Source organism: Petromyzon marinus, chromosome 52, assembly GCF_048934315.1.
Source record: "Petromyzon marinus isolate PM22_M1 ecotype Great Lakes invasive population chromosome 52, UKy_Petmar_22M1.pri1.0, whole genome shotgun sequence".
Taxonomy (NCBI): domain Eukaryota; kingdom Metazoa; phylum Chordata; class Hyperoartia; order Petromyzontiformes; family Petromyzontidae; genus Petromyzon; species Petromyzon marinus.
In genome coordinates, this window is record NC_133718.1 from 1,178,559 (window position 1) to 1,202,614 (window position 24,056).

A 24,056-nucleotide genomic window follows, 5' to 3' on the forward strand; every position below is an offset into this window, starting at 1 on the left:
CGGGACGTGCTGAGTGGTTGTTGTTGTTGTTGTTGTTGACACGGGACGTGCTGAGTGGTTGTTGTTGTTGTTGACACGGGACGCGCTGAGTGGTTGTTGTTGTTGTTGTTGACACGGGACGCGCTGAGTGGTTGTTGTTGTTGTTGTTGACACGGGACGTGCTGAGTGGTTGTTGTTGTTGTTGACACGGGACGTGCTGAGTGGTTGTTGTTGTTGTTGACACGGGACGCGCTGAGTGGTTGTTGTTGTTGTTGTTGACACGGGACGCGCTGAGTGGTTGTTGTTGTTGTTGTTGACACGGGACGTGCTGAGTGGTTGTTGTTGTTGTTGACACGGGACGTGCTGAGTGGTTGTTGTTGTTGTTGACACGGGAAGTGCTGAGTGGTTGTTGTTGTTGACACGGGACGCGCTGAGTGGTTGTTGTTGTTGTTGACACGGGACGTGCTGAGTGGTTGTTGTTGTTGTTGTTGACACGGGACGTGCTGAGTGGTTGTTGTTGTTGTTGTTGACAGGGGACGTGCTGAGTGGTTGTGGTTGTTGTTGTTGACACGGGACGTGCTGAGTGGTTGTGGTTGTTGTTGTTGACACGGGACGTGCTGAGTGGTTGTTGTTGTTGTTGTTGACACGGGACGTGCTGAGTGGTTGTTGTTGTTGTTGTTGACACGGGACGTGCTGAGTGGTTGTTGTTGTTGTTGTTGACACGGGACGTGCTGAGTGGTTGTTGTTGTTGTTGTTGACACGGGACGTGCTGAGTGGTTGTTGTTGTTGTTGTTGTTGACACGGGACGTGCTGAGTGGTTGTTGTTGTTGTTGTTGACACGGGACGCGCTGAGTGGTTGTTGTTGTTGTTGACACGGGACGTGCTGAGTGGTTGTTGTTGTTGTTGTTGACACGGGACGTGCTGAGTGGTTGTTGTTGTTGTTGTTGACACGGGACGTGCTGAGTGGTTGTTGTTGTTGTTGACACGGGACGTGCTGAGTGGTTGTTGTTGTTGTTGACACGGGACGTGCTGAGTGGTTGTTGTTGTTGTTGACACGGGACGTGCTGAGTGGTTGTTGTTGTTGTTGTTGACACGGGACGTGCTGAGTGGTTGTTGTTGTTGTTGTTGACACGGGACGTGCTGAGTGGTTGTTGTTGTTGTTGTTGACACGGGACGTGCTGAGTGGTTGTTGTTGTTGTTGACACGGGACGTGCTGAGTGGTTGTTGTTGTTGTTGTTGACACGGGACGCGCTGAGTGGTTGTTGTTGTTGTTGTTGACACGGGACGTGCAGAGTGGTTGTTGTTGTTGTTGTTGACACGGGTCGTGCTGAGTGGTGGTTGTTGTTGTTGTTGTTTGTGTGCCAACGCAGCTGCAGCGGCGGCAGTGACCAAAGGCCACGAGTTTCATGTCAATTAAATGAATGAAATTATTGAAAAAGATTAATTAATAGGATGAAAAATTATTTAAATGATTTGAATGAATGAAATAGATGTTAAAATGAAATTAATGACGAATGAATGTAATGAATGAAACATTAATGAAACGATCGAATGAATGAAAATAATGAAAATGAACGACTGAAACGAATGAAAATGAATGAAATGAATTAGATTAATCAAAAGTAAATTAATTTAAACGTAAATAATCATTTTAATGAATGAAAAAATAAGGCATGAAATTAATAAAAATGTACGTTTGAAATGAATGAGAAAATAATGAAATTGAAATGAATGAAAACATGAATGAGATCAATGTAGCCTTAACAGTGTGTTGTTGTTTTTTGTGCGCGCGCGAGGCGGGCAAGGCTCTGGATGACGCCACGAGGCGGGTGACAAGAGCGGCATGGAGGTAAAGCAGCACAGGGGACACGGAGCGGAGACGGAGCGGACACGGAGCGGAGACGGAGCGGAGACGGAGCGATAGGCGCAGGTGCCGGGTGGATCTTCACGGCTGTCCCTGATGTGTCAGGGGCATCCATCAGTGGCGTAGTTCACGGCCGAGCGAGGATGATTTTATGAATCATTTTCACGCCTTCCACACCCACACCCCACCCCGACCCCCCCCCCAAAAAAACAAGAGGAAGCAAAAGTGACAGAGGAAGTGTTCGGTGGCTGAGCTGCACTGCCGCAATCCTCAGGCGGAGTGACGTCTTGTTCTCAGCCCCTTCCACCAGCGACTTGCAATGCAGAAGGTGTCTCAAGCGCGGGCCCGGGCGTGCTGCCCTACGAGCCCGGCGAACCGAGTTCGATTCCCGCTTGCCGGCCTTAAAAGCTGCTCGCTAGCAGCACTTGCCCCAACAGTCCGTTAAGACTATACGGGGGATTTTGTCTTTTTCTGGACCACAGGACAGATTCCGCAGAATTAGATGCCCTGGTGGTCGCCCTCTGTAAGAACGGGAACCGTATTGATGGTAACAAGTACAGTGGCTTCTCCCTCTTCAGTATGAGGCCGGGAAAGGTCCTGGGCAAGGATAAGTCAACATCGCCTTGCCAGGCACATTGAGAAGCTTGCGGAGCCCCAATGTGGTTTCAGGCCAGGATGGTCCTGCACAGACGCCATTTTCTAAATCCATCTGCTACAGCAGACGTGTAGAGAATGTCAACGGGACCTGCATCACAGCTTTCGGAGTCTCTGACCCTCTGTTCACGATCATTCACGACCTCATGACGTCGTGCAGTCCCGGATAAAGCTAGGTAGTCGGGAGTCAGAGACATTTCCTGTTCACCTTGGAGTGCGACAGGGATGCCCTCTGGCGCCTACATTATTTAACATATTTTTCAACCACGTAATTCGGGAAGCTTTTCATGACTGCACCAACGGAATTTCCATCTGGTGCAGATGCAATGGGAGTCTGATTGATGCCTGGGTGCAGTAAAGGGATGGGTCCCGATTGGTCAACCACGATATGTATGCCGATGGTCTGGTGATTGCTGCTCAACCTGCAGTGTGCTAAGAGGTGGGTCCTTACCATCAGTCCCACCCAAACTAAGCACCTGCCTGGGTATGTTGTGTCATCAAACACGCCTCCCCTCAGCCCACCATGAGTGAAGGGGTAGTTGTACAGAGAGAGTGGAGAAGTTTCCATTCCGGGGTTGTGTGATTATCACCAGCTCTGGTTTGGCACCTGAGGTCTCACTCCGAATCAGTTAAGTGGCATTACATTGTCATCAGCTGCATAACGCTGTGTGGAAGCTACCTTGTCTGTCGCTCCACACGGCCACAGTCATGCCCTCCGTTCTCTATGCTTGTAAAACGTGGACCCATCTAATGGAACATCTGCGCCAGTTAGAAACATTCAGGCTGGCCTGTCTACGATCCATCCTTGGTTTAACCAGGCTGGATTGTGTGAGGTTCTCACAAACCCTTGAAACATCTGGACACAGTCCCATCGGTGAGCTCCTCCGGCAGGCGAGGCTGCATTGGCTGGGTCATGTAGCCCGACTAAGCTAGTGCGGGGCCTGTAGCATATGTTATAAAGGGGCCCTAAATAAAAAAAAATATATACACTAAATATTAAAACACATTTTTAACTTGCACAGTAAAGTAATTGTCTTTTTTCATTTGCTATAGAGCCAGATAATACGACAAATCGCTAACCTTAAACGCCCAGTCGTTCATAAAAGTTGAAGGCGGTATAGTACTATAGTAATAGAGCAAGTGCAGAATCACTGAACCGGAATTGACAGCTTGAAAGCGTTTAGCGCTGGGCCCTTGTAAGTGGGGGGCCCTTAGGATGTGTAGCTACTACTTGTGTAGCTACTACATGTGTAGCTACTACATGTGTAGCGACTACATATGTAGTAGCTACACATGTGTAGTTGCTACGTGAGTGGACTTGCCAATGACTGGTACCGGCAGTGTCGTGAAGGACGCCACTGGGCAGTTTGATGCAATCTACCTCCAGCAACAACGGAGGGCGGAGGAGTGACGCTCGCGACGACGAGCGGAGCGACGGGTGCCTAAAACGCAAAACACCGGCACAGTGGAGAGCCCAGCTGGTCCACCTCCAGTCATCTCAGTCGGTCAACCCATGGCACATGGGTCTGTCCCTCGCGGTGCACCTAGCCTGGTACCAGCACCGTGGTGACATCACCACCCACTGCAGTGTTGTTGCTGGGTGGGGTGGTGCCGATAATCCCGGAGCCTCAGCGAGCTGCTACATCAGCTGCGTTTTCGGGAACAATCGAGCGGGACGGGAATCACGGATTGCCACTACGCCGTCCTTGCGTCTGCCAACTGATCTGCTTGCTGGGGTCGTGACTCACCACGGGAAGGGGAGTCGAGTCAGTCGCTTGTCGAGGCAGCAGACACGGGGCAGGGAGGGGAGGGGGCGACGGAAGTCCCCAAACAAAGAGAGTACGGCTCGAGACGAGGTGCGGGAAGAGGGAGGAGGGGGAGAAGGAATGGCCGGGGCCGGGGCCGGGATGTCGGGGATGATTAGAGGTGATGAGGAGGGTGATGATGAGAGGGTGGTGGTGATGATGAGGGGGTGGTGGTGATGATGAGAGGGTGGTGGTGATGATGAGAGGGTGGTGGTGATGATGAGAGGGTGGTGGTAATGATGAGAGGGTGGTGATGAAGAGGGTGGTGGTGATGAAGAGGGTGGTGATGATGATGAGAGGGTGGTGGTGATAATGAGAGGGTGGTGGTGATGAAGAGGATGGTGATGAAGAGGGTGGTGGTGATGAGAGGGTGGTGATGATGATGAAAGGGTGGTGGTGATGATGAGAGGGTGGTGGTAATGATGAGAGGGTGGTGATGAAGAGGGTGGTGGTGATGAAGAGGGTGGTGATGATGATGAGAGGGTGGTGGTGATAATGAGAGGGTGGTGGTGATGAAGAGGATGGTGATGAAGAGGGTGGTGGTGATGAGAGGGTGGTGGTGATAATGAGAGGGTGGTGATGATGATGAGAGGGTGGTGATGAGAGGGTGGTGATGAAGAGGGTGATGATGAGAGGGTGGTGATGATGAGAGGGTGGTGTTGATGAGAGGGTGGTGTTGATGAGAGGGTGGTGTTGATGAGAGGGTGGTGATGAGGGGGTGGTGATGATGAGAGGGTGGTGGTGATGATGAGGGGGTGGTGATGAAGAGGGTGGTGGTGGTGATGATGAGAGGGTGGTGAAGATGAGACGGTGGTGATGAGAGGTGAGGCGAGAGGAAATTGGAGCAGGCCCAGCGCATGTGCTCACTGGGGCAGGCAGTGGGCCGACGGGGGTGGGGGGGGGGGTGATTCAGAGTGGGGGCGACCACACACACGCCACGTGATTTACGAGATACTTGAGCTGATTGAGAGAGTTATTCACAACTACCACTTGGAGTGTAACGAGAGAAAGTCCTTCCCTGCGAGATTGGCGGTTCGCCAGCACTGATTCGAGCGAGCCTGCAGACCCTGCTGTTGAGACACTGCGTGTCGAAGCCGGCCCAGAGATCGTACCTACGTTGAACTTCTTTCGCGCCGTACGTTAGCCAACCGCGCTAATCGGAGGTGCGGGGGAGGGGCTTAGAAGGAAACACAAAAAGCAGTGGTGAAGACATTCACGGGGGGGGGGGCACGGGGGGGGGCACGGGTGGGGGGGCACGGGGGGGGGGCACGGGGGGGGGCACGGGGGGGCACGGGGGGGGTCACTGGCTCGTGCCGAGTGCTCTAGCCCTTGTGCACACGGAAATTAACATTTCTGTAACTCATCATAGATACTTGTGGGTTAGATCACGTAAATATATAAATGTTGCGTCGTTAAAACCGGGTACAACCCGACACAGCCAACTAGTAAGGGCTGTCACGTAAACAGAACGTGGCCAATTCGTCACTAGTACAGCACGCCAGTTGTGTGTTGGAGAGCCAAGCCACAACATTTACAATCTGAGCACCACGTTTTGCCTTAACGTAACATTTTAAATTGGCCACAACGTCAACCACCGCCGCTCACCACGAAGTGGCGATGAGGTCTCCACGACGGTGCTTGTGCCAGGCCAGGTGCACTTTGAGGCCCACGTGAAGTGTCGAAGACTCACTGCTGGCATGAGATCACGGGACAGACCCAGCAGGTGCCATGGTTTGACTGGCTGAGATGACTGGCTGATGCACCACCTGTGCTCCCCACTGTGCCAACTTGCTGCGTTTTATCCGCCCGGCGCTCCGCTCGTTGTTGTGAGCGTCGCTCCTCTGCCCCTCCGTTGTTGTTGGAGGGCGACTGCCTCCAACTGCCCAGTAGCGTCCTTCACGAGCCTCCTCCACAGAGGCCGATCTTGACACCGCTGGTACCAGTCATCGGCAAGTCCACTCAGCTCCACGTCCTCCTGTACCACGTCACTCTATCTCTTCTCGATGATCGACGGAGGGCCTTGGTGAAAGAAGGGGAGTGACAGCAGCGAATAAATTGTAAACATTGCAGACACTGAGTATCATTCTGGGAAAATAGCATCCATCAAACTCTAACAACATATTGCAGTGCTGACAAACGAGATTCGAAGCTTTCGTGACTGCAGGAATTACTCGTTGGTTCTTTCGGTAAGGTCTCGCAGAAATAAATGATATTAAATAATAATGGTGGTTGCTTGTGTTGCAATCGAAACGTCGGATCCTATTATTATTTAATTTATTTTCCTTCTACGCGACTTTACCGAAAAAAGCAAATAATAATACTGACAGTTAACCATAATGGAGGTGTCTTGGGGATTAGATCGCGGAAATATGAATGTGTCGTGAAACCCGCCACCACCCGTCACGGCAAATGAGCAAGGTTGTATGACGAAGTAAAACAGCACACCCGTGTGTTGGAGAGCAAATTAATAAACATAACTAAAGTGTAGTGTATAGTGCAGCTTATAGTGGAGTATACTAGTCCAGCACTAACCGGTTGTGTTATGGAGAGTAAACCCACTACAACATTTACAATTATAGTGTAGTGTATAGTAATGTATAGTGTAGTGTATAGTGTAGAGTATAGTAGTGTATAGTGTAGTGTATAGTGCAGTATACTAGTCCAGCACTAACCGGTTGTGTTATGGAGAGTAAACCCACTACAACATTTACAATTATAGTGTAGTGTATAGTGTAGTGTATAGTGTAGAGTATAGTGTAGTATACTAATTCAGCACTAAACCGGTTGTGTTATGGAGAAGGTTTGGAGGGGATTGAGGCCGACATATCACCGCGAAAGTCACCTCGTTACTAAAGTGACACCGGGTGGTGGTGGGGGTGGGGGGGGGTGACTCCTCACCGTTAACCGCCCCCTCGGGCGGCGTGACGAGAGGAGTCGAGGGCCGTGACGAGGAGCGCTGCGGGGTCAGAGGTCACTCACGGTGGCAGTCGGCAACCGATTTGAGGATGCATGGTGCCCCCCCCCCCCCCATAGGCGGAGTTTTACTTCTAGATTTGGGGGGTGTGGGGGGGTGTGCGGCTTTGTTCTTCACATTAGGAATCGCGGGTGCATTTAATGCATTATTTTTAATCTTAATTCTAAAGGACTGACAGTAAATTCAAAGGGAGCGAGGTTTCCGTGCAGGTCGCAGTGACGCGATCTGCACGGGGCTCAAGCGGCACAACTCGGGGAGGGGTCGCGGGGGACAAGGACGCCAGGACGCTCCCTGAGGCCGGGCCGTCTATAGATGACGCAGCGGTGGCTGGGAGATGTTGACTACCTCGCCTGGTATACAGGAGGTCGTGGGTTCCATCCCAACCCTTACACCATGGTGGCTAGGAGATGTTGACTACCTCGCCTGGTGCACAGGAGGTCGTGGGTTCGATCCCGACCCTTACACCACGGTGGCTAGAAGATGTTGACTACCTCGCCTGGTACACAGGAGGCCGTGGGTTCGATCCCGACCCTGACGCCTGCTGCTGCTGTATATTTGGAGTTTGCATGTCTCTCTCTCTCTCTTATCATCATCACGGTGGCTAGGAGATGTTGACTACCTCGCTCGGTACACAGGAGGTCGTGGGTTCGATCCCGACCCTGACGCCTGCTGCTGCTGTATATTTGGAGCTTTCATGTCTCTCTCACTCCCCGTGGTCACGACACCTGAATTTATAAGCAACATCACACGTTTAGAGTATTTGGCTGCTATCATTTGTGACCAGGTTAATTGTGAAAAAGAGCTACATAGCTCAGTGGGCCTTATATGATAAAATAACAATAGTTTAATTTTTAGTGTATGTATGATGAACCTCTTACGTAGCCAACCGTGGCTAATCGGAACTGCCGGGGGAAGGACAACAAATCAAACACAAACATCGCTTCTAAAGAAATTTGTGTTCAATTGAGACGATTTGAAGGTGCATAGCTCCCACTGGCTTCCTAATAGCGGAACGGAGAGAACGTTCCAGACGGCCGCAGAAGCGCATCCGTGGATGGCTTCACAGTCGCCAAGCGCAAGGACCGTGGCAGCTTTGACGTCGTCCAGTCTGAGACGGAGCCGAATGACGATGCTTGCTCCTGGAGAGGAAACCGACTTTGATTTTCTTACAAATGTATTCCGCGTGAGCTTTGAAGGAAATTTTGGGGAAATTCGGAGAACCCCCAGTGAATGAAAATGTTGCGGCCAAAACATTACCGCGGAAATCCGTGACACCTGTGGGAGTGGGGAAGGTTTCCCAAGCATTTCCCCCACAACATTTTTTGTTCATTATCTAATTTTCCTGCAAACGTCACCAAATGAATATACATCGCAGAGTCTCTGGGCACAGGACCCAAAAGACCCCAAACAATGCGAAGCGGCCAGCAATACAGAGCACTATTGTTGAGTTGTAACGGATCAGAGTGTATGTAACACGTTCTCTCGAATGTAATGAATCCCATTGAGTTTGGTTGTCCGGCCAAGGCTAACATCAGTGGCAAGCGATATAAGAAACCACTATGAACCAACACTGGCTTGCGTCAGTCACACCAGTTACCTGCTCTCACACCGGTGGTCAGTCATCTCCTTACCGCTCTTCTATCACTACTACTACCGCGGTTACTGTTCCTGTGAGCGTCGTTTCTTGATTCCTACACTTGGGTTGAGAACTCGGTCTGCCAGACACTCACCATGTCTCATTCATCATCACACTGTGTTCAACTACCACCTCACTGCAGGTCACACCAACACACTCACTCACTCACTAACTCACCCATCCATCCACATTGTGTTCCACCAACTCACTGCAGGTCACACCAACACACTCAATCACTCACTCACTCACCCATCCATGTGTTCCACCACCTCATGCAAGTCATGACAACACACTCGCTCGCTCACTAACTCACTCACTAAATCACTCACTCACACACCCGGTAACTTCTGGAGGATGATTCCCTAGAAGCACAAATCTATTAACCACTCCTAAACCAACCGCGTCTACCCAAGATGCGTGTGGACAAAAAAACAGTCAGCACTGTCCACCCTCTCAATTCACACTGAAGGGTACTCACAGGCCAAAGCTGACATTTCGGCAGTCTAATCAGAGGAGTTTGAGATTGTACGCTTACGAGAGGCACACAAAGGTCCTAATAACCCCCGCCCAACCGGGAAAGCACTCCTTGCTGAAATAAAACGCGGGCAGTGTGCTTTTTTGCAAGACCCGACCTGAACATTGAGAAAGGTGCGTGCCAACACAATCGCGAACAACATCGAATCCATCACTCTGCCCAGTAACATCATTGTATAAAGCACCTTCAAGTACTTTCGAGTGGAACATTTTACCGGATGGCCGTGTAGCCTAGAGATCGGGGGCCTCAACTCCCGTAAGACAGCTTGGTGATGTGAGACCAACAACAATGACGGTACCCTGGTGGAACAATGGGGGCAGAGTCTAGTAACGTGACGCTGGCACGTGACGTCAACCCCCCCCCCCCCCACGTCATTCAATAGCAGCCGCTGCAAAAGAAGATACAGCCCAGACATCGGTTTTGCAAGCAGTGAAATTCGCCACATGTGCCGGAAAGCAGTTCCATAACCTCCATACCTAACATCCAACACCGCCCTCTAACTATCAAACTATGAAATTATAGAAACAATTAAAACACGACGTTTCGGAGGCAATGCAAGCGTTCGTCTTCAGGCGGGACCAGTCACAGCAAAATCGCTGCGACTGGTCCCACCTGAAGACGGAAGCTTGCTTTGCCTCCGAAACGTCGTGTTTTAATTGTTTATTTTATTTTAATTTATTTTAATTTGTTTTACTTCCGTGACTTTACCGAATAAAACCAAAGAGTATGAATCCTTGCAGTCACGAAAGCTTCAAATCGAGAATTATCAAACTATGGTCACCAACAACGACGGTGCAAAACACTCCACGATTTAACCCGAAAAAAAGCCAACTGGATAACCTTAACAGAGGCAGTTGGTGGAATCAATCAGGGACATGAGAACTGCAACCACTTCACGAGGGCTGTGAAAATCAGTGCCTGCCTCTCCATCCCAAGGGCCTGCCGCACAAGACGCATCCCAGGCTTGTCAAGCGCAACATCTGAGCGGTGCGCTCTCTATGAGAAAGAATTCCATCTCGACCCCTTGTCAGAATCCACTGTTGCGTTGGGAGAAGACCTAAAGCGGACGCCATAGGAGCAGAGCGACACAACGCCCTGAGAGGGATACTTGCGTAACGCTGGCGTGGCACGTAATAAGCAAGCAAGCCGTGCCGAATGTCACTGCCGAACAAGCTTGCACAGCAACTCCTTAACAATGGGAAGCGAAGAAGACACACCGGTAGTCGGAGAGGGAGAGCTTTGGGTTCGGATTGACAGGGCTGGGGTGGTGGTGGTGGTGGAGCTTGGATAAACGGAACCAGGTGACAGAGAGGAAAGAAGGGGAGAGGAGCGAGGGACGCGTGGGTGGAGGGGTCGGCATTTTGTGAGAGTGTTTGCAGGAGCGTGATTCGATCAGCTCGGCAGCATGATGGATTGCATTTAGATGAGCGTGCCGTTGCTCACCCATTGAGACAACAAAGTTCGTGACTCAACAAAAGGGTCCGCAGGGGCCCGGGTTCGTTTCCGCTTCTCGTCCGATGCGCTGCAGACTTTGAGACCGCGCCTACCATGGCGAAACTCCTCCTCGTTCGCGGGAAGAGAGTCGGCCGTGTCGGTGTGTCACCCCAGCAAGCCTCGCCCTGGTGCCAGGAGTGGATCGTCACAGAGAACCACCGGCCACCGCCGTGAAGTGGCCCTTTCGCGAATGCTGAAGACTGAGAGGGCGTCGGCAGCTGGGACACTCGCGGGGAGGAAGGGTGGTGACCACATTAGGGCTGTCAGCTTGCCCTTGGACGTTCCATTTCATCTGTTCCCGAACTGGGGACACGTTAAATAGCGTTCGTATTTGAAGAAATCCGTGAAAGCGGAATTGTCCGGTTGTTGTATGATTGTGTTGTTCGTTGGTGCTGTTACGAGGGTGATTTGGGTTGGGGGCCGTCCATAAATGACGTCACGCACTGAGGCAGGGGGGGGGGTCAGACATTTGTGACGATTGTGTGACGACGTGTGACGTCACCTCAAAATGCGCAACTTTAAATAAATATAGACAACACGTTCTACTTAATTAAATAGACTTTTTAATAAATGTTTTCTCCTACAACATCAGAGTACAGCGCCACATTATATTTGCACTAGTACAATTACAATAGTTTAAAGCGATTTGATGCATGTTTTTTTTTTGGGGGGGGGGGGGAAGAGCTTTGTGACGTCATATTTGAGGGGGGTCTGACTTTTTGTGACGCCGTGTGACTGGGGGGGGGGGGGTCAAAAATCGTGCAAAATCGCGTGACGTCATTTATGGATGGCCCCTTGTTATAATTGCTGGCGATGTTTTCGCTCCCCCGGAGAAGTAGCAAACTTGTTACCGTGAAACGGTTCAACAACTAAACAGAAAATCGGAATTCAAAGTAAACGTCATTATTTTGCAGTATGCTGGCAGTGATCCTTGTTGTACTCCGCACACGGCCATCGTGCGGGTCGCGCGAAACAGGGGCCCCACCACCAACTAAACCGCAGCGGTGCGAGTGCCGAGATCGAGGGCTTCGGTTGTAGGCCGAAGCCTCCAAACGCAGCGTTACGCACCCATCGCTGTATCCGACGGCCTGATAAGCAGCCACCCAAAGACTCAACCGGCTGGCACAGTCCTACTTAAACAGGGGAAGGCAGCAGGAGTCGACATACTTGTTGAGATGGTACAACGTCTAGGACCCACTGCAAAGCAATGGCTCCTTGACCTATTCTACGCGTGTATGACGAGCAAACAGGTAGCCAATGGGTATGGAGGAAGGCCAAGAGGCATAGCTCCGCCCCTTTCATCACCAAGAAGCTACAGGCCGATCTCCCTCCTTAGCACCACTTACAAACTCTACGAACGTCTTATCCTGCAACGAATTTCACCCCTGGTAGAGATGTCAAACTCATACGAGACCAAGCAGGCCCAACTACTAAATCTCACGCAGCACATCAAAGGTGGCTACCAACAGAACATGGTCACCGGCGCTACCTTTGTTAACCCGCCTGCTGCATGTGACACCATTCAACACCGCATTTTGATCTACAAACTGTACCTCATTACTGGCGACCTAGACCTTAGGCAGACCATTCGTAGCCTCCTAGAGAACAGACGCTTCTACGTGGAACTAAACGGGCAGAAACATCGGTGGCATTCCCAAAAGACTGGCTTACCAGAAGGCAGTGTGGCTCGCCCCACTGTTCTTCAATATCGACACTAACGATCAGCCACGTCCTACTGAATCTCAGCAGTGCATCTATGTGGACGACCTCTGCATCACCACACAGCAGAGGAATTTCGAGAACGCAGAGAAGACCCTGGAGAGGGCGCTGGACGAGATGTCAAGTTACTCCCTAAATAATCATCTCAAACACAACCCGAGTAAAACCATGAGGCTCTTGACTCGGGTGCAACCGCAACAAACAAATCACGAACAAAGAAACTGCGGTGCCTCCGCCGCAGCGGAGCCGCTCCGTCGGGGCCGTGCCCACCGCCGTGACGCCGCCACCGGGGAGTGACGACTCCGACGCTGCGCGCCCCTCGCCACCCCCCTCCCTCCACCCCCCCCCCTACATGAATACACGCACACCCCACACACGCATGCTCCACATAGGGCCCGCGGGGTGGGTCACCTGGCCAACAGGTTTTCGTCCAGAAGCCCCTGATGGGATCAAGCTTCACGGTTTCCTGCGGCCGGGGAATTGGGCGACCTACCCCCGAGGCTGACGTGCACCACGGCGCCGTGACCTGGGATTGTAATTGCATGGTCACGGCAGGGGCTGTAAAGCCACCGTGGATGGGATCACACACACAGCGCGGGCGAGTAGGATGATGAACAGAAAGCGGACGTCTGAGAAACCACTGCGGTGACGTCACCAGAGCTGTGATCCAAAGGCGGGAAAATCCAGACCTCCGATTGGACAGGGGGGCACGGAGTACGGGAACAGCGGGGCGCCTTTGTTATAGGTAAGATTACGGATCTAAATAACAACAGGACAGGAACATTCCGACATCTGAATGGACAGGGCGGCACGGGTGCGGAAGCAACTGAATGCCGTTTGTTATAGGTAGGATTATAGATCCGAATATGAAAGGGCACGGGTGCACGGGTGCGTGCGCCGCGGAATGCCTTTGTGATAGGGAGGATAAAATGAGGAGGGTTGGAGCAACAGAGACAGAGTTCTTCCAGTCATCGAAGTCCATGGAGCATTGGAGCCGGCCGTTCGGATCGTCCGTGCGACGAGTTTCAGCGCAGCCAGGCACGATCTTCTACGGAGACGACCCACAGCATCGCCCTTCTACAACTTCCAGCCCATCAGAGTGGAAGTAAGCTTAAGTAAGAGAGAGGGGTAAGTTTGGGCTATTTAATCGAGGGTAGAAAGCGGAGCGATAGGCAGGATAAGTTGAATCTAGGATCCTCGAAGGATAGGCTAGCGTCTACTGACCCACGGAAACCCACGTAGTTTAGCGGGTTACTCGCGGTGAATAAAATAGCTAGTAGGGGGATAAACTGTGTCGTGTGGTCTTTGTGAGTGTGAAGAGGAGGGTGGAGTGTCTTGCGTTCGCGTGCATGCGCGGTTGTTTACAACGAGGCGGAGCGCTTAGCGTGCGCGTGCCTACGCGGCTGTTTACGGGAGTGCTTAGCGCGCGCGTACCTGTGCGACTGTTTTGCGGTCGCGTGCATGCGCGGTTGTCTATAGCGAGGTAGAGAACTAAGCGCCTGGTGTGCGCGTACACGCGCGGCTGTTTAAACGGCCCTTTAAATCGGAGCGGAGTGACTCCCTCCAATCAGCGGCACGCACACGGCGGACGCCCCTTGCCCTCTCACCCCCGACCCCAACTCCCTCGCGTGTGATTGGTGTACGGGGCTGGGCAGGTAGCGGCGTCGGGTTTGTTATTGCCTGGGCGCGTAGAGCGTGTGTGTGAGGGAGTCGCGCGTCGGCATACCGTACCCGTTTGTTCACGCGCGGGACGGAGTCTTGCTTCGCGAGCACGCTCACTGCAGCACGCCGCTACTGAGCCCGCGTAGCACAGCATAAACGCAAAGCCGTCGGCCTCGCCAATTGAAACATGCCTACACAGGCAGCCGCAAAGTTGGGGGCGCAAGGGGGCGAAGAATTGGGGGTCGGTAGTCCAGACCCCACAGAACAGCCGGGGGGTAGTGGGACGAATGTAATGGGGGAGTCGGGGGACAACGGCCCCGACAATTCGATGATGGCGGGGGACGGTAGCCCCCACAAAACATCTTAAAGTGACGTTTCGCAACAGAAACGTCCAGGGGAAAACAGTAGAAATCTTCCAGAAAAAAAGCACCGTATATCGACGCTGTGTGCAAAAATCCCAATGGGATGCAAGTCGGACAATAACCGACACCCAACAGGGTAGTCTTCAACAAATATCAGTCTTTAATTCCTGAGGCACCAGACATGGTCTTCCCTTCACTCCAAGCGTGTCGAGCTCTCGCGTTTCCCGCCCCCCACCCCGCCCCCCATATATCCCACAATCCCCTTTCTCGAAGGTTTCTTGACCCACTTTCCCTCCAGCCAATCACCTTCCACGCCGATTCCCGCTCTTTCCATTTTGTATTTTTACCTCCAATCCCCTTCAAGTTCCCTGCCTCTAACCAACCCCCTTCCAGGCCCGTTAGGTACCAATCAGAGGAGTTTATTTTCACTTCCTGATGATCCGTGTCACGTGGTGTCCACCACGTCAGGTGAGTATCGTTGGTAGTGATACAAACTCGACACATGCATACGCCGCTAGAGGCTGCGAGAGCAGGGGGGAAACACACAATCGCCTCCTTTCGGTTGTGTTCATTCCACGCGTATAGAGATACACACACACATATACATGCCCACACGCAGATAATAGGATAGATACCACAACCACAGGTGCTGTTCACCACTACAGTGAGGGAAAAAAAGTATTTGATCCCCTGCTGATTTTGTACGTTTGCCCACTGACAAAGAAATGATCAGTCTATACTTTTAATGGTAGGTTTATTTGAACAGTGAGAGACAGAATAACAACAAGAAAATCCGGAAAACGCATGTCAAAAATGGTATAAATTGATTTGCATTTTAATGAGGAAAATAAGATCTTGACCCCCTCTCAATCAGAAAGATTTCTGGCTCCCAGGTGTCTTTTATACAGATAACGAGCTGAGATTAGGAGCACACTTAAAGGGATTGCTCCTAATCTTAGCTTGTTACCTGTATAAAAGACACCTGTCCACAGAAGCAATCAATCAATCAGATTCCAAACTCTCCACCATGGCAAAGACCAAAGAGCTCTCCAAGGATGTCAGGGACAAGATTGTAGACCTACACAAGGCTGGAATGGGCTACAAGACCATTGCCAAGCAGCTTGGTGAGAAGGTGACAACAGTTGGTGCGATTATTCGCAAATGGAAGAAACACAAAAGAACTGTCAATCTCCCTCGGCCTGGGGCTCCATGCAAGATCTCACCTCGTGGAGTTGCAATGATCATGAGAACGGTGAAGAATCAGCACCGAAATACACGGGAGGATCTTGTCAATGATCTCAAGGCAGCTGGGACCATAGTCACCAAGAAAACAATTGGTAACACACTACGCCGTGAAGGACTGAAATCCTGCAGCGCCCGCAAGGTCCCCCTGCTCAAGAAAGCACATATACATGCCCGTCTGAAGTTTGCCAATGAACATCTGAATGATTCAGAGGACAACTGGGTGAAAGTTTCGTGGTCAGATGAGACCAAAATGGAGCTCTTTGGCATCAACTCAACTCGCCGTGTTTGGAGGAGGAATGCTGCTTTTGACCCCAAGAACACCATCCCCACCGTCAAACATGGAGGTGGAAACATACTTTGGGGGTGTTTTTCTGCTAAGGGGACGGGACAACTTCACCGCATCAAAGGGACGATGAACGGGGCCATGTACCGTCAAATCTTGGGTGAAAACCTCCTTCCCTCAGCCAGGGCATTGAAAATGGGTCGTGGATGGGTATTCCAGCATGACAATTACCCAAAACACACGGCCAAGGCAACAAAGGAGTGGCTCAAGAAGAAGCACATTAAGGTCCTGGAGTGGTCTAGCAAGTCTCCAGACCTTAATTCCATAGAAAATCTGTGGAGGGAGCTGATGGTTCGAGTTGCCAAACGTCAGCCTCGAAACCTTAATGACTTGGAGAAGATCTGCAAAGAGGAGTGGGACAAAATCCATCCTGAGATGTAGGCAAACCTGGTGGCCAACTACAAGAAACGTCTGACCTCTGTGATTACCAACAAGGGTTTTGCCACCAAGTACTAAGTCATGTTTTGCAGAGGGGTCAAATACTTATTTCCCTCATTAAAATGCAAATCAATTTATAAAAAAATTTACATGCTTTTTTCTGGATTTATTTGTTGTTATTCTGTCTCTCACTGTTCAAATAAACCTACCATTAAAATGATAGACTGATCATTTCTTTGTCAGTGGGCAAACGTAAAAAATCAGCAGGGGATCAAATACTTTTTTCCCTCACTGTAAGTGGCGGTGACGGTACATTGATGCTTGTGCCAGGCTAGGTGCACCTTGAGGCCATGTGAAGTGTCGAAGACTCACCGGCAGGAAACTAAGCACGTTTCTGGTAATAAATGGGTGCCAAAAATAATCTCCCCCGTGTAGCCTTAACAGACTGTTGGGGCAAGCGCTGTTAGCGAGCACCTATGAAGGCCGGCACGGCACACGAGGGGGTAGATGGTCAGCACCACGCCCGTCCACATTTGTCTCCCCAGTGGCGATGTTTACATACCGCACCAGGTAATAATTTGAGGCTGAGTCAACCTAAGGGAGGCCCAGGACCGGTTGAGATATAATCGTCACTGGTACATACACGCACGGACACACATGTACGGGGAGCGATCCACCTACAGAGACACACATAAACCGACCTTGGCACGGGCGCTTCCTGTTCAACGAGGGGGGGGGGGGGAATAACGACCGCCTGCGTGAGGTCACGAGGTGCCGCACAGCGCTCCTTTATTCACCGGCCGAGGTGGATGATGACGAGGCCGTGACGGACGCCGGTGCACTCGGAGGGGGAGGAGGAGGAGGAGGGCTGCGCTTGGGGCGAGTTGGGCGCGGGGCTTCCCCGCACCCAACCGCTCCCCACGCTTCCCTCCGACACTCGGTGCAGAGAGACAGAACCGGGATGGCCCGAGGGGAGAGAGGGGGCGGGGGGGGGGCGAACCGCTGCCAGTCGGCCCCAGGGCTAGCAGCCCCTACGCACTTCAGGGGGAAAGTCACCGAGGACGAGATGGAGACGTGGGGGGGGGGGTGGCGGCAGAGGGCTGCCCCCCCCACCCCTCCGCCAGCGGAGATTTGATGCCCACGGCGCATGAGGCATTGGCATTGGCAGGGGGGGGGGGCGGGGGGGGGTGTTACCGCGGGCCGGTGCTCGGGTCACGCCGGTTCACCGGTTCCCGTCGTCACCCTGATCGCGTCAACTTTGCATGGAGCGTGGCTAACGCTTACACGTTGGAGGAGACGGGAGCACGTGGAGTCCACACTGTGCTGTCCTGAATTCCCATGGCGAGCCGAGCTACGGCTCCTCCTGGAGTTTCGGGACCTTTGTGTGATCAACAAGGGACCTTTCTTACCGGTATCAAAGTAGAAGGTTAGGTTTTTAACCTTGCTGGCAATACAACGGGAGGTGTTAAGATGTTCAAACACCAAACAGAAACCTTTAGCAAGGAAACATGTCTGCATTGACCACACACGGTGCTTGTGGTGAACATTCGAAACAAAAGCATGCTCTTGGAATGTATGTGTGGTGAGCGACTTCCCAGGCATGTCGTGTAGAGAGCTTCTTATTTATGCTCACGCTACGGCACAACACTGGGCGTTATGCAGAACGCATCTACATCGCTACACAGAGCCGACCCTTCTACGCTACCCCATTGTCGGCGTCTAACTACACGGCTGTCTGACTAGCGTAGCGACGACGACGATGAGAGCCGCGCAGAGGATCGGCCACGCGGCCGGACGACGAAGAGAGATGACGGCGAGCGGCGACGTAGCCAGGACCCAGGGCCCGCAACAGCCCCGAACCTCTGGTTCCGTCCCCCTTATATACCTCCCGGCGTGGCCAAGCCCCCCAGAGCTTCCCGACTGACTCCGCCTTTCACCTTTACCCCAGATACGCCCCCATTCTAGTCACTACATAACCCGCGATTACCCCTCCAGGCCAACAGGTAGCACCATGTCATTACATATGCATTGTCTTTAAAACTCATTGGTCTACACCAGACAGCATTCTTGCCTGAACAACTCTGTAACTCATCTTCTTGGTTCTTTCGGTAAAGTCACGTAGAATGGAAACAAAGTAATAAAAAAACATAATAAAATAAAATTCTCACGACGTTTCGGCCACAACACATCAGGTGAAGAAACGGGTCTGTCCAGAGGACAGCGCTTTTATTTATTATTTTGTTTCCATTCTACGTGACTTTACCGAAAGAACCAAGATGAATCCCTGCAGTCACGAAAGCTTTAAATCGAAACTCTGTAACAACCTGTTAATAACGTTTCACCTGGACTCCCTCACCCTGACTGAAAATCGAAATGTTAATATGATCACCCACATGGACCAGTACTGTGCCATTCAAATTCACGTAAATCACTTCACTAAGGCATACCTTTGATTTAAAGCTTTGGTGACTGCAGGGATTCATATTCTTGGTTTTTTTCGGTAAAGTATTTTGTTATTTTATTGTTTCCCTTCTACGTGACTTTACCGAAATAACCAAGAATATAAGGCATATCTGCAGTTGTTAACGAACCAGTTAACAACTGCAGATATCAATAGTGTAAAATAACTCTCTTCCCTAAACCATCTGATAATATGGCAAAGTATGTAATGGTTATTAACCTGATTCATGGCTCATCTTTGCGCACCTGCATTGTACAAAATATCGTATACACCTCCTATGTCCGTGTCTCTTTCTCCATCTCCAATATATTTGAAAACGTTATACCCCCTCCCTATGTATGACTTTCATCTCTACGCTTCCGTTCCATCACTCATCAGCTCCCCCGGGGCCCAGCAGACTCTGCAGCCCGGATCGTCTTCTCTCCAGCTCTCTAGAAATGTCTTTTTTTCAGGCGAGGTCGGGCTCCCACGTGGCGTGAAGGCCGCAGCTCCTTGCCCAGTGGCAGCAGCGTCCTTCACGAGCCTCCTCCACAGAGGCCGATCTTGATACCGCTGGTACCAGTCATCGGCAAGTCCACTCAGCTCCAAGTCCTCCTGTGCCACATCACTCCATCTCTTCTCTAGCCCGTACCGCGCCCGTTTAGCCCCCACTATCCGGCCGAACAAAAGCTGTTTCGGCATGCGGTGGCTGGGCATGCGGGCTACATGACCCAGCCAATGCAGCCTTGCCTACCGGAGGAGCTCACCAATGGAACTTTGTAAAGATATTTCAAGAATTTGTGAGCTCACAATCCAGCCTGGTTAAACCCAGGATGGATCGTAGGCAGGCCAGCCTAAATGTTTCTAACCGGCAAAGATGTTCCATTGGGGGGGTCCACGTTTCACGAACGGCATTATCTTTTCACTGGCTTGCGTAACGCTGTGTGGAAGCTACCTGGTCTGTCACTCCACATGAAGCTTCGGGTCATGACCGTGGCCGAGAAGACCTGAAGCTTCGTGTGGAGCGACAGACCAGGTAGCTTCCACACAGCGTTACGCAGCCGGTGAAAAGATATTGCCGTTCGACTGATTCAGAGTGAGACCTCTGCTGTAAAACCGGAGCACACTGCCCAGGTATGGGAAACTCTCCACTCTCTCCACAACTGCCCCACCACCAATTGGCAGTTGTGGGGGTGAAGTGTCTGATGGCACAAAATACCCAGGCAGGCGCTTCGTTTTTGGCGGTGCTGATGCTATTATTGCTCTTCTCGTTATTCTGTTTTGTCCGTATTTGTGCGTCACAGACGGGCTGGCATTTCCCGTGAAGCCGAGTTTGACTTTCCTTCGGTTGTAGAAATAAAAGTTTATTGAATAAATTATGATTTCCGTATCCTTATGCCCAACCCAAGCACAACCCCTCCCCTCGACCCATCGCTCCACCTTCACCCGGCACGCACCATCATCACGAACCAAGGGGGTTTCCTTTCGTTTATAGAAGGGCGCGATTACTGAGACAGCCAGAGAGGTGTAGCAGAGGGAGAGGGCGAGGGCGAGATACACGCAGTAGAGATATACACAGAGACACACACACAGAGACACACACAGAGACATACACACAGTGAGATATACACAGAGAGATATACACACAGAGACACAGTGAGATATACAGAGTTATACACAGAGATACATACACACAGAGACACACACACAGAGATATACACACAGTGAGATATACACAGAGAGATATACACACAGAGACACACACAGAGACATACACACAGTGAGATATACACAGAGATACATACACACAGAGACACACACACAGACACAACACAGTGAGATATACACAGTGAGATATACACAGAGAGATATACACACAGAGACACACACAGAGACACACACACAGAGACATACACACAGTGAGATATACACAGAGATACATACACACAGAGACACACAGTGAGATATACAGAGTTATACACAGAGATACATACACACAGAGACACACACAGAGACATACACACAGTGAGATATACACAGAGATACATACACACAGAGACATACACACAGTGAGTTATACACAGAGATATATACACACAGAGAGTTATACACAGAGACACACACACACAAAGAGACACACAGGGACACACACACAGAGACACACACAGAGACATACACACAGTGAGATATACACAGAGATACATACACACAGAGACATACACACACAGAGACATACACACAGTGAGTTATACACAGTGAGTTATACACAGAGAGATATACAGAGATATATACACACAGAGAGTTATACACAGAGACACACACACAGAGAGACACACACAGCAGACACACACAGAGAGACACACACAGCAGACACACACAGAGACACACACAGACACACACACACAGACACGCACACGCGCGCACGGCTATACTCGCTCGCGACCGCAGGGATTTCGCCACTCGACGGCCTCAGCCGCGATGGAACCTTCACGGCCACAGCTCGGAGGCTAAGGGGGAGGAGGCCACGCACCGCGAGGCGGCGACAGCGAGCAGGCAAAGGCAAAGGTAAAGGCGCCGGATGGGGGGCGCTCTCTTCTCGCGCGCGGCGGCCGTGCGCGACATTTGTCCACTGCTGGATGGCGACGTCGATGGGAGGCATCGCGACCCCTCTCATGGTGCAGCAGCGGCAGCGGGCATCGAACCGCGCGGTCGTTCCCTGGACGTCTCTGTGTGTCTGTGTGTGACTGTCGTACTAACACACACGGCGTGCGTACTAACACACACACGGCACGTACTAACACACACACGGCGTGCACTAACACACACACGGCACGTGCTAACACACACACGGCACGTGCTAACACACACACGGCGCGCACTAACACACACACGGCACGTACTAACACACACACGGCGCGCGTACTAACACACACATGGCGCGCGTACTAACACACACACGGGGCGTACTAACACACACACGGCGCGTACTAACACACACACGGCACGTACTAACACACACACGGCGCGTGTACTAACACACACGGCACGTACTAACACACACACGGCGCGCGTACTAACACACACACGGCGCGCGTACTAACACACACACGGCGCGCGTACTAACACACACACGGCGCGCGTACTAACACACACACAGTGCGTACTAACACACACAGTGCGTACTAACACACACAGTGCGTACTAACACACACAGTGCGTACTAACACACACACGGCACGTACTAACACACACAGCGCGTACTAACACACACACGGCACGTACTAACACACACACGGCGCGCGTACTAACACACACACGGCGCGTACTAACACACACACACGGCACGTACTAACACACACACGGCGCCTACTAACACACACACGGGGCGTACTAACACACACACGGGGCGTGCTAACACACACACGGCGCGTGCTAACACACACACGGGGCGTACTAACACACACACGGCACGTACTAACACACACACGGCACGTACAAACACACGCACGGGGCGTACTAACACACACACGGAGCGTACTAACACACACACGGCACGTACTAACACACACACGGCGCGCGTACTAACACACACAGACTCCGCGTGTGCCGTGCTTGGCTGTCAGCGGAGTTTTCGGTGCCATTGCGCGCCAGGGAGGGGTCCGGATTTTGCAAAAAAATTCTCAACAAGAAACCTCCCCCACCGGCACACATGTGAATCAGTTGGCATCACACACAGCAACACACACACAACAACACACACACAGTAACACACAGCATCACACACAGCAACACATACACAACATCACACACAACATCACACACAACATCACACACACAGCAACACACACACAACATCACACACACAGTAACACACACACACACAACAACAGACACAACATCACACACAACATCACACACAGCAACACATACACAACATCACACACAACATCACACACAACATCACACACAGCAACAAACATAAAGCAACACACACACAGCAACACAGCAACACACACACACAGTAACACACACACAGTAACATACACACAGCAACACACACACACAGCAACACACACACAAAGCAACACACAACAACACACACAGCAACACACACACAGCAACACACACACAGCAACACACACACAGCAACACACAGCAGCAACACACACAGCAACACACACACACAACACACACAGCAACACACACAGCAACACACACACAGCAACACACACACACAGCAACACACACACAGCAACACACAGCAGCAACACACACAGCAACACACACACAGCAACACACACACAGCAACACACACAGCAACACACACACAGCAACACAAAGACAAAGACAAAGATCCCCCGTATAGCCTTGACAGACTGTTGGGGCAAGTGCTGTTAGCGAGCACCTATGAAGGCCGGAACGGTACACGAGGGGGTGGGTGGCCAGCACCACGCCCGACCGCCTTTGTCTCCCTAGTGGCAATGTTTACACACCGCACCAGGTACTCATTTGAGGCTGAGTCGACCTAGGGGAGGCCCGAGACCGGTTCAGATAATCGTCACTGGTGTTGGCCGTGAGCGGGAATCGAACCCGGGTCAGGTTCATAGCGCAGCGCGCTAACCGCTACACTATCGCTCCCCACAACACAGCAACACACACACAGCAACACACACACAGTAACACACACACAGCAACACACATACAGCAACACACACACACAGCAACACACACACAGCAAGACACACAGCAACACACACAGCAACACACACACAGCAACACACACACAGTAACACACACACACAGCAACACACACACAGCAACACACACAGCAACACACAGCAACACACACACAGCAACACACACACAGCAACACACAGCAACACACACACACACAGCAACACACAGCAACACACACACAGCAACACACAGCAACACACACACACACAGCAACACACAGCAACACACA

The 24,056-nt window shown here is 51.5% G+C and overlaps 1 protein-coding gene across 1 annotated transcript in view; it reads left to right on the plus strand.

Annotated features, from left to right (window-relative positions):
- Nucleotides 1-20,150: 20,150 nt before the first annotated feature.
- LOC116953502 (uncharacterized) overlaps nucleotides 20,151-24,056 on the plus strand; it is a 51,614-nt gene continuing 47,708 nt past the window's right edge. Inside the window, exon 1 of the mRNA XM_032973759.2 lies at nucleotides 20,151-21,655. The gene's annotated coding sequence lies outside the window, so the exon portion shown is untranslated. The remainder of the gene's footprint in view (nucleotides 21,656-24,056) is intronic.